The sequence below is a fragment of the Dipodomys spectabilis genome, unplaced genomic scaffold (assembly GCF_019054845.1).
Source record: "Dipodomys spectabilis isolate Male_0828 unplaced genomic scaffold, ASM1905484v1 ptg000086l, whole genome shotgun sequence".
Taxonomy (NCBI): domain Eukaryota; kingdom Metazoa; phylum Chordata; class Mammalia; order Rodentia; family Heteromyidae; genus Dipodomys; species Dipodomys spectabilis.
This window is the reverse complement of record NW_024870763.1, coordinates 202,424-214,167: the sequence shown is the minus strand read 5'-3', so window position 1 is coordinate 214,167 and position 11,744 is coordinate 202,424. Positions and strand designations below refer to the sequence as shown.

At 41.9% G+C, this 11,744-nt stretch overlaps 1 pseudogene; it reads right to left on the bottom strand.

The window, feature by feature from the left end:
• Positions 1-426: 426 nt before the first annotated feature.
• On the bottom strand, positions 427-524 carry LOC122111710 (annotated as a pseudogene).
• Between the last annotated feature and the right edge of the window lie 11,220 nt (positions 525-11,744).

Below are 11,744 nucleotides of genomic sequence, written 5' to 3'. Positions count from 1 at the left end.
ACCCCCACCATCAGCCAGGTGTTCAACTACCCTCTCCTGGAAAGAAATCTCTGCCTCCACTCTGACCTCAACCACAATTTTCCCACCCCATCCATTGTCACCTCCACCAATACAGAAACAATAACAAATCTTTATTATCCTAAGACATAGTATCACTTCTCCTTACCTTTACACCTCAGTAGGTTTACTTCAGGCTCTGTTAAATATCTCACAATATCTCCTACAACTACAAAACTGCTCTGCACACTAAATGAGTTCCTTACATATGGACTAAGGAGACAAACAATAATCTCTTAGGAGCTATTAAAGTATATATAGGCATTTCTTTATATTCTAAGTGGTCCCAGACTTCTAGAAATTGAGAGTTTGGCTCTAAATATTTGATTGTTCCTTTTCTTGCCATATAGCCATACATTTGGAATATTTTAAAATATGGAATGCTCCAGCAATTTGTTTGTCATCCTTATACAGGAGACATGCTAATCTCTGCATCATTTCAATCTTAGTATACAGTATATGTTGCTGTAGCAAGTACTTGATATTGCTTTCTATTGCCTTCAGCATGTTGATGCTCTAGCCAGCCCTTCTTTACTGTTTCTACAATATGCAGCAATGGATTCTACAACAAATATAATCAAATAAATATAATCTCTAACAACTGTAATTATTCCATATTATATATTACGTTGTTATATATTAATGTAATTACTAATATATATTTGATTATAGTTTACAAGAGAATAAGTAACAGCAAAACTGTTCAGGCTGTGGCCCATGGGAGCAGTTGTTCACTTTGCAGATGCCCATCCCTAAAATAATATAAACTAGTCTTCTTTCCTCTCTTCCCACCATTACTATGTGTTCACTGATGATTATTTAATAAATGAAGTCACCTAAGAATTCTAACCAAATCTACAATTTTATCAGCAATTCACCTTTATATTATCCCAATAAACCAAGACAGGAAGAGATGAAGAAGAAATTAGAGAGATAAAAAAGTCTTAAAAGTGTGGTGGATATTAAAGCAGATAGTTGTGACAGAGCTGGTGATATTGTGACACAATCCTCTGGTGATATTGTGACACAATCCTGCCAAAGTAGGACAGGCAGGGAGGGAGAGGAGGAGGAGGAAGAGCATCATAATGATCCTTCTCAACACTTCTCTGGAACAAACTTGAATTGGTTTCTTCAAGGTGGGGGTGATGGGCTTGAGAGGGGGACCCTTTCTCTGAAGTCTGACAAGGAATCAGGAAATATTGCAGTCCCTCAGGCAGCCCAAGTAAGCACAGGAACAAGATAAGAATTCCTCACCTTGAGCACTCACACTGAGCTTTTTTTGAAAGTTCTCAAACCTTCATGATAGAAACAGTTTTGATCCTCACAGCAAGATCTGTGAGGCAGGAAGGATGGGGAGTCTGATCTTTAGTGAGGTAAACTGAGTCAGAAAGGAGCAATTGTAGGTCATCCAACACCAAAGCCAATGCCTGAGTTTCTTTTTTTTTATTTTTTGTGAACATACTGTACAGAGGGGTTACAATTACATGGGCAAGATACTCATCCAGCATGTATTTATTGATCACCTATTATGTGGCAGAGCCTGTGTCAAGCGAAGGTAATCTACACAGCACTTGCTCTGAACTTAGAGAACTGTACATTTGAAGAAAAGACCGATAAATCATTAACATAATAACAGGTTTTAGTTAATATCATAATTTCTGATTATGTTACCATAACATGGGAAATTATAGGGCAATATTGTTAGAGCAATGATATAAATATACCAGCAGGAAGATTTCAGGATCAAGGAATCAGAAAGGGAAATTCTGAGTTAAAGGTAGTGAAAGCAGTGAAATTCCTGAAGGAGCCAGGTGCTGGTGACTCACACCTGTAATCCTAGTTACTCAGGAGGCTGAGATCTGAGTCTATGTGATATCCTACCAGTCTAGCTAGCCTGCAGTAAGCATTGCATTAGATTGGTTTAGCTAGCGTCTTCCTCACCCCTAGTGTCTTCTAAATACCAGCTCCATGGCTAATAAAGTTCTACTTGTGGCCAGGCCCTGGTGACTCATGCCTGTAATTCTAGCTACTCAGTAGGATGAGATCTGAGGATTGCAATTCATAGCCAACCCTGGGCAGGAAAGTCCATGAGCCTCTTATCTCCAATGAACCATCAAAAAAGTTGCAAGTGGAGCTGTGGCTCAAAGTGATACAGTACTAGCTTTGAGCAAAAAAGCTAAATTAAACATTTTGTACATCAAAGGAAAATGAGCAAATATGAGTGAGGCAGGAAAAAAAGAATCACAAGGACCCAGAGAAACAAAGGATACATGTTTCCTTTCTAAGTGGAAGCTAGATAGTTGATACATTCATAAGTAAATACATTGGTTGGTGTGCAGGTATATGCAGGTACATTCACTGAAATACAGTAAACTCAAATGTCATCTCAAATATTGTGTAATTCCTTAGAAAGGCAAAGTTCAACAAAATAAAAATAAACAACAGGAATCAGGTACTCAAAAACAATAGAGTAGGGTCAAGGAGAAATGAGTAAATGAATGAAGAAAAGGAGAAAACAGTCAAGAATCATATGTATTTCTTACAAAATGAAAATGAATGAGGGGAGGAGAGGAATAAGTGAGAATTTTGAAAGGAGTAACATGGACTAAGACATATTGAATTCATCAACTGCTTTGTTACATGACAACTCCATTATACTTAAAGACAATTCCAGCCAGGCACTGGTGGCTCATGCCTGTCATCCTAGCTACTCAGGAGGCTGAGATCTGAGGATTGCAGTTCAAAGCCAGCCCAGGAAGGAAAGTCCGTGAAACTCTTATCTCCATTGAACCACCAGAAAACCAAAAGTGGCACTGTGGCTCAAGTAGTAGAGCACTGGCCTTGAACTGAAGAGCTTAGGGACATCGCCCAGGCCCAGAGTCTAAGCCCCATGACTGACCAAAAAATAAAAAAGAGACAATTCCAAAACATTCAGAACAAATATAGTGAAAGAAGCAAGGCAGAAGTAAAAAAAAAATATTACAAGGAAAGAACTGAATTCGAGGACTTACATTTCAATCACTGGGGTGCCATGATTCTGTGTCAGTGGCATACGTTGCTGGCTCCTAGAGCCTCAGTTTCCCTCCTCTGGTGAGAGAAGGATCTGGGTCCCAGAGGGTGCCCTTCTAAATCTGAGGTTCTCTGCAGTTCTACATTGCTATTCTTGTTCCTCCAGAGAAAGACAGAAAGAAAGACAGAGAGACAGACAGATTGTGCCACGTGAGCCACTGCCATGCCATGGGGCCTGGTGCAGGATAATTTATAGTGCCACATTGCAAACGGAATATATTCGCCAACCACAATCTTGAGAGTCATCATTATTGGCCTCGTGGGAGAAGTTTATTTCTTCCCTGCCCTTCAAATGTTAGCACAAGGTGAAAAGACTGGCTGTACTTTTCCTGGGCTTTGCAAGACGTAAGTCTGTAAACACGGAGACAAATCCATTTCAATGTCTGGCTTCAGGAGGAGGGGAAGGGGCCATCTAGAGCTACCATTCCAGCAGGGTGCAGTTCATTCCCACAAATATGATTGGAGAACCTACCAGGTACCGCATTTCCCCCCTCAGAGATCATTCTCTGCTTTAGTTCCATCTGTCATCTGTTCTTTATTAACCTCATGAACATCTTATAGTGCCAGGTACCAGTGGCTCATGCCTGTAATCCTAGCTATTAAAGAGGCTGAGATCTGAGGATCATGGTTCAAAGCCAACCCAGGTAGGAAAGTCTGTGACACTCTTATCTGCAATGAACCACCAGAAAACCAAAAGTGGAGCTGTGGGTCAAAGTGGTAGAATGCTAGTCGAGCAAAAATGATCAAGGACAGTATGCAGACCCTGAGTTCCAGCCCCAGGACAAGCACAAAATAACACCACATATGCACACACACACACACACACACACACACACACACACACACCACATGCGCACACACGTATCTGAATACATAAAGCTTCCTTATAGATAACATCTTTCCTGTGAATTCTCCCAATATGCCCACCAAACTAATGGTAACCCTTTCAAGCATTTGCCCAACATTAATACCGCACTTCATACCTGATCAGCAATAGTTCAAACCCTAGTATCATCAAAAAAAAAAAAAAAGAACAAAAGAAAAAATGAAAGAAAGGGCTGGCTGGTAGTTCCTGTCATCCTAGCTCTTCAGGAGGCCAAGATCTGAGAATAATGGTTCAAAGCCAACCTGAGCAAGACAAAAACAGTCTATGAGACTCTTATTTCCAACAAGTGGTAGAGTGCCAGCCTTGAGCAAAAATCTTCAGGGAACTGAAGGATCTCTATGATGAAAACATTTAAAACCTGAAAAAGGAAATCAAAACAGAACTAAGAAAGTGGGAAAACCTCCCATGTGCCTGGATTGAAAGGATCAACATTGTGAAAATGGCAATACTTCCCAAGGCTATCTACAAATTCAATGTGATACTTATCAATATTCCAACCTCATTCTTCAAGGAAATAGAAGAGGCAATCCAAAATTTCATATGGAACAATGGAAGTCCCCGAATAGAAAGAAAGAACAGTGCTGGAGGAATATCAATACCAAATTTCAAACTCAACTACAAAGCCATAGTAATCAAAACAGCTTGGTACTGGCACAAGAACAGACATCAGGACCAATGGAATCGAATTGAAAACCCAGAAATGAACCCACAGACCATACTATAGTCATCTAATCTTCGATAAGAGAGCTAAAATAATAGAATGGAAGTACAGCTTCCTCAGTAAATGGTGCTGGCAAAATTGGTTAATCACTTGTAGAAAACTAAAGCTAGATCCTTCTATATCACACTGCACCAGAATCAACTCCAAATGGATCAAAGACCACGAAGTCAAAGCAGACACTCTGAAAACATTACAGGACGGAATAGGAGAAACCGTAGGTCTCCTTGGCACAGGCAGAAAATTTCTTAATAGAGACACAGAAACACAACAAATCAAAGAAAGGTTGTACAAATGCTATTGCATGAAATTGCAGAGCTTCTGTTTGGCAAAGGACATAGCTAGCAAGATCAATAGAAAGACCACTGATTGGGAGAAGATCTTTACTAGCCATACAATTGACAAGGGTCTCATATCTAAAATATATCTGGAACTCAAAAAATTAAATCCCCCAACAACAAATCCTTAAAGAAACAACTGTCCAATAAATAAGTGGGCTAAAGACTTAAAGAGAAATTTCTCTGAAGAGGAAAGAAGGATGGCCAATACACACATGAAGAAATGCTCAACTTCCATAGCCATAAAAGAGATGCAAATCGAAACAACATTGAGATACCACCTCACTCCAGTTAGAATGGCTATAATCAAGAACTCTAATAACAACAGATGCTGGAGGGGATGTGGACAGAAGGGTACCCTACTGCATTGTTGGTGGGAGTGTAAACTTGTTCAACCACTTTGGAAAGTAGTATGGAGGTTCCTCAAAAGACTCCACATAGAGCTACCCTATGATCCAGCAATCCCACTTTTGTGCATTTATACAAATGATCCCAAACAAGACCATACTAAAGCTATCAGCACAACTATGAATATGGAACCAACCTAGATGCCCCTCAGTAAATGAATGGATCAAGAAAATGTTGTATATACACAATGAAATTCTATGCCTCCACCAAAAAGAATGACATCTCCCCTTTTGTTAGGAAATGGGAAGACTTGGAAACATATTAAATGAAGTAAGCCAGGTCCAAAGAAACATAGGTTCCATGGTTTCCCTTATTTGCAATAACTAGTATATGTCTGAGACAAGCAGTAATGGTCAGATAAGTTGATGTTAAGCAAAATGAACCCAAAGATAATGACTCAAGTGGTTTTTCTTTCTTGCTATTGTTTCTAACATATTTATAAGATGATTTCTTTGTTGCTTTGTATGTCCCTCCCCCCACAGTATAACCCCTCTTTTCACTGTATTTGATATTGGTATAATTTGAGGAGGGGAAGGAAAAAAAACAAATTGTTTAATTAGGGATAAGGCTGACCCATTGCAACAATGAGATGTACAAGATGTTATGTTGAAAAATGAACTTTACAACTTTGGCTGGAGAAGGGGCGGGCAGGGAGAGAAGAAGGGAGGGCAGGGATGGTATGGGGAAACAAAGGAGGAGGCAGCAATGCTTGGTAAGAAATGTACTCATTACCTTGCTCTTGTAATTGTATCCCCTCTGTGTGGTATCTTCACAATAAAAAATTTATTAACAATAATAAAAAATGCTCAGGGACAGTGCTCAGGCCCTGAGTGTAAGCCCTAGAACTGGCACCAAAAAAGAAAGAGAAAGGAAGGAAGGAAGGAAGGAGGGGAGGGAGGGAGAGAGGGCGGGCAATTTGAATGTCTCATTTAGTAAGCCAATGGCTACTGTTGGCTAATGTTTTGGAGTGAATTCTTGTTTAATAACGCACTATGAAGGTTCTCGCTATTCTAAGCCTGTCAATATCAACCTGAGACCTATACTTTCAGATTTGATTCTGTTTTTTGTTGTTATGTTGTTGTTGTTTTGGTTTTATTTTTTTTGATGGCTGTGGGACTTGAACTCAGGGCCTGGGAGTTGTCCCTGAGCTCTTTTGCTCAAGGCTAGTGCTCTACCTCTTTGAGCCATAGCTCCACTTCTGGTTTTTGAGTAGTTAATTGGAGAGAAGAGTCTCACAGGGATTTTTCTGTGTGGGCTGGCTTTGAATCATGACCCTCATATCTCAATCTCCTATTCAGGATTACAAGCCTGAGCTACCAGCCCCCAGCTCAGGTTTACATCTTTATCTGTGAATTATATGCCAAGCTACAGCATCCTCTGTCATGAAGATGTCTAAAACCATTGCAAATGGACTAAGTAGCAGGAGTAGCAGGCTCAGAGACAAGACCCTGGGCAGGGCATCAGGGCCACCTAAGCCAGGATGAACAACTAATGACCCAGGTTTGGCAGAAGATAGAATGCTGAGGTATCCACTTCTCCTGCACCTACAATATGGGAAGAAATAGCCTGGCCTGGCCCTTTCCATTCATATGAGGTGGGGGAAAAGTACCAAGGAGCTAATTGATCCATAATATTTATGAGAAACTGTAGAAATAAACTCCTCATGCAATTGGTATATAAATCATTTCAGCAATGAATAATGATACCAAGACAGGTAATTTATTTTAAATATGAGACACTTCTGAAAGCCTGGGCTTGGTGATTATGCTTAAAGTACTCTCTAAGCTGGTGTGCTGGTATTTGATGCCCAGAATCCTAGCTACTCAGGAGGCTGAGATCTGAGGATCATGGTTCAAAGGCAGCCAGGGTACAAACAAATCTGAAGGATTGTTTTTTGCTGGTCCTGGGGGCTTGAACTCAGGGCCTGGGCTCTGTCCCTGAGCGCCTCTGTGCACAAGGCCAGTGCTCTACCACTTGAGCCACAGTGCCACTTCCAGCTTTTTCTGTGTACGTGGTAGTAGGGAATCAAATCCAGGGCTCCATGCATGTTAGGCAAGCACTCTACCACTAAGCCACATTCCTAACCCTGAGGGATTCTTATCTCCAGTTCATCTCAGTAATAAAGCAGGAAGTGGAGTGGAAATAGCTAAGCAAGAGTGTGAGGCTTTGAGTTCAAACCTCACTACCAGCACAAGAACAAAGATAAATCTACAATAGTACATCTACAATGTACTATTCTGGGCAAAAATGAGCTCCTGGAGCCCAGAGGTATGCAACCTAAGATTAGTTGGCCATACAGGTGTTATATGAGGAGAAAAGCTTAGCAGATCAAGGTTGGGCTGGATGTATTTCAAGGACCATGGGCCAATGACACCAAAAGGGACAATGAAGCCAGTCCCAGTGGTTCACACCCTGTCATCCAAGCGACTCAGGAGGCTGAGATCTGAGGATCGAGCTTCTAAGCCAGCCTGGGCAGGAAAGTCTGTGAGACTGATCTCCAATGAATCACCAAACTCTCCATCCACTCACGCAACTCTAAAACATCTCTATTGAAGAGTCATATGCATATATACACACACACGTATTAACTGAAGTATGGCTGGGGTGGAGGGAGGATTTGGACAACTTACAAAAATGAATACCAGCAAGCCAGAAATTGAGATATTAATGTTGGGATGATGAGATCTAGGATGAGGGGGCAGGCAAATGAAGAGAGGAAGGGTACACAAATGCAATCATAATAGTCAATGTATATGTGTGTAAATGGAACTAGGAAAATTGAGGGGAAGGAGAGGAAGGATAGAAAAGTTGGGTTTGATCAAGATGCATTGTACTCATAGACATGTTGAATTGAAACCCTCTTTGTTCAGCTACCTAAAGATAACAGTTTTTTGTAATGTGTGTGTGTGTGTGTGTGTGTGTATGTGTGTTAAATGAGTAAATGGTTGTTGAAGTGATAAGACATTCCAAAATCTCCAAGGCTAAAGCTTCTGCAGCTAGGCTGCAGTTATGCTTTTGTAGCTTATGCTAGGACAGATAAATCAATTCTACCAGAGCTACAAAGCCCCACCTGGTACAAAGGAGAGATGTGATGGTGGGAATCGGTGATGAGACTGATTAGTCATGTCTGCCCTACATGATCAGAAATGGCTGCAAGAACAATGCCTTCTTGTCAGGTATACTTCATGCTTGCCCTACATGTTGTGAAATAGACTTTTCACTGCTATCTCTCTCTCTCTCTCTCTCTCTCTCACACACACACACACACACACACATACACACACACACACACACACACACACACACACACACACACACACACACACAGGGCCAGGGAGAAGGATAGACTGGAATAAAGGTGTTCATTGAAGTGGGCTATAATCTAATGAAGAAGATGGCTCTCAGTCCCCACGGAGCCATCTCTGATTCCTAGGCTGAGGGTTTTGTAAGGGGGACTCCAGGGCTTCTCTATCAGCAGGTGACCTCCACTCTTTAGCCTCCTTGCTAGAGCCTCCTGACTCCTTGCTAGAGGACATCATGCATATTATCTCATCTCATCTTTTGTTGTTGTTCTGGTCCTGGGGCTTGAACTCAACACCTAGGTGCTGTCCCTTAGCTTTTCACTCAAGCTAATGTTCTACCACTTGAACAGTTCCATTCTGGCTATTTGGTGGTGAATTGGAGATAAAAAAAATCTCATGGACTTTTGCCAGGGTTGGCTTCAAAGTTATAACTGTGAGATTCCTATGCCCAGCGGGCAAATTATTTCTAAAGCAAAATAGGCTAGTGGTTTATGCCTGTAATCCTAGCTATTCAGAATGCTGATAATATGAGAATCAGGGTTTGGAGCCAGTCTAGGCAGCCAAATCCTTGAGACATTTATCTCTAATTAACCAGCAGAAAAGCTGGAAGTGGAGGTGAGACTCAAGTGGTTGAGCACTAGCTTAGAAAGAAAAAGCCAAGCAAGATTACGAAGCCCTGAGCTCAAGCCCCAGTATTAGCACAGAAAAAAAGGAAAGGAAGGAAGAAAGGTAGGAAGGAAGGAAAAAAGGAAGGAAGGAAGGAAGGAAGGAAGGAAGGAAGGAAGACAGAGAGAGAAGAAAGAAGGAGGGAGGGAGGGAGGGAGGGAGAAGGAAGGAATATAAGGAGAAAGAAATGGAGAAAGTGAAAGAAAAAAGAAGAGAAAGAAAGGGAGGAAGAGAAAGGAAAGACAAAAAGTAAAAAGAAAAAGAAAGGCAGCCAGGAAGACAGGCAGGCAGGCAAAGTCATAACATTGAATGCAAATCCTGGCCTTGCTATATTATCTTTTTATATAAGCCTTATCATATAATTGGGCCTCACACACACAAAATTATGCGACCTAATCAAATTATCTCTCTTTCTAGCTCTATTCCTATATAGTCAATAGCATGGTTAAAATCACTGCAGTCTCTCTTAGCAGGGTCAGAAACTGCCTGGTAGATGAATGACTTTGATTGAAGTCATGTTCCATGCTCTCTCTCTCTCTCTCTCTTTCCATTCTTCATGGCTAGCCCCTGAGAAGCAAGCAACTGCTACCAAACACCATCAAATCACACCTTCCCATCCCCTATATACACAGACAGTGTTCCGAGTGGTCCTTCTGAGATGATTACCATCCCTCATCCCCGCCCCCGCCCCCACACAGCACAGACCTCCTGATCGTGGCTCAGAGCCCCATCCTAGGCACTGTAACCTTCTGACTACACTGAGCAATTCTTCTCTCCATGCAGCGGTGGGTGCTAAGCTTCAGAGAGCAACATAAATTTCCATCAAGTCCACACTCTGCCCACCAATGTCAATGCCAATGTCAATGCCACTTTGGTCATGTGGGAACAACCTGGGGGAAACATCTTTGGCTCATTCAGCCTTACTTCCAGATGCAAGCAACACCTGCCAGACTTCATTCTTCTCCCTTCCTGCTCCCTTCCTGGCCCTGCCGTGGCTTTCACAAGGCACTTGCCCTTGGGAGCAGAGGCTCCTGTGGGTATATAGAAATATTATCTGCATAACTTATCACTCCCCATACAGTCATCTTCCCCCAACTAATGGAGAATCAGAGAGAGTTTTTTAAACTACCAGATTTGTGTGTGTGTGTGTGTGTGTGTGTGTGTGTGTGTGTGTGTGTGTGCATAAATATCTAGCCACCCAGTGAAGGAACATATTGCTTTTATGATTCTGTGTCATTCTTCAAGCTAGTTCCTTTATAAGAGTGCTTCATGTGGGCACGAATTCATTACTCCTTCCAGACCATCTCCAGTTTCTTTTTTATATTACTTGTGTGTATATGAGTGTGTGTGGGTGTGTCTGTGAATGAGTGTGTGTGTGTGTGTGTGTGTGTGTGTGTGTGTGTGTGTGTGTGTGTGTGTATGAATGTGTGTCCTGTTCCTGGGGCTTGACTCAGGACTGGGGCATTGCTCCTGAGCTTTTTCCACTTAAGGCTGATACTCTAGCCCTTGAACCAAAGCTCCACATACGGCTTTTTGCTGGTTAATGAGAGGTAAAATTGTTACAGACTTTCCTGTCAGTTTTCAGATCTCAGCGTCCTGATTAGCTAGGATTACCGGTGTGAGCCACCAGCAACCCAACCTAACTTCGGTTTCTAGAATAGTTACCTGATCCATGCTCAGCCAGTCAGAATTTCCCCAGTTATTGCCATACGATATGTAGATTTTCCAAGCAACAAGAATGGGGATTAGCATTGTGAAGTGATTCTCTTTCACTGACAGGCCATAATAGCAGAGAATAAGCCTTCCCTGAAGTGACTTCCTCTATGCCACATCGTGAGATCTGATGAAGCCAATAGAGGGGAACAGAGAACGGAGAAGCTAACACTCTTGATGACATTATTTATTTTTTAAAAGTGATCTTTAAGTCGTTGTACAAAGAAACTTCTATCCTGATGGGCTTTTTGTTGTTGTTGTTACCAGTCCTGGGGCTTGAACTCAGGGCCTGGGTACTCTCCCTGAGCTCTTTCACTCAAGGCTAGCACTCTACCAGTTTGGGCCACAGCTCTACTTCCAGTTTGGGGTGGTTAATTGGAGATAAGAGTCTCACAGCTTTTCCTGCCCAGGCTGACTTTGAACTGCAAACCTCAGATCTCAGCTTCCTGAGTTGCTAGGATGATAGGTGTGAGCCACCTTCAAATAACCACTAGAAGTGGAGGTGTGGTTCAAGTGGTAGAGTGCTGACCGTGAGAAATATAAAGCCCAGTGAGTGTGCAGGCCCTCAGTTCCAGTGGGAGTGCTGG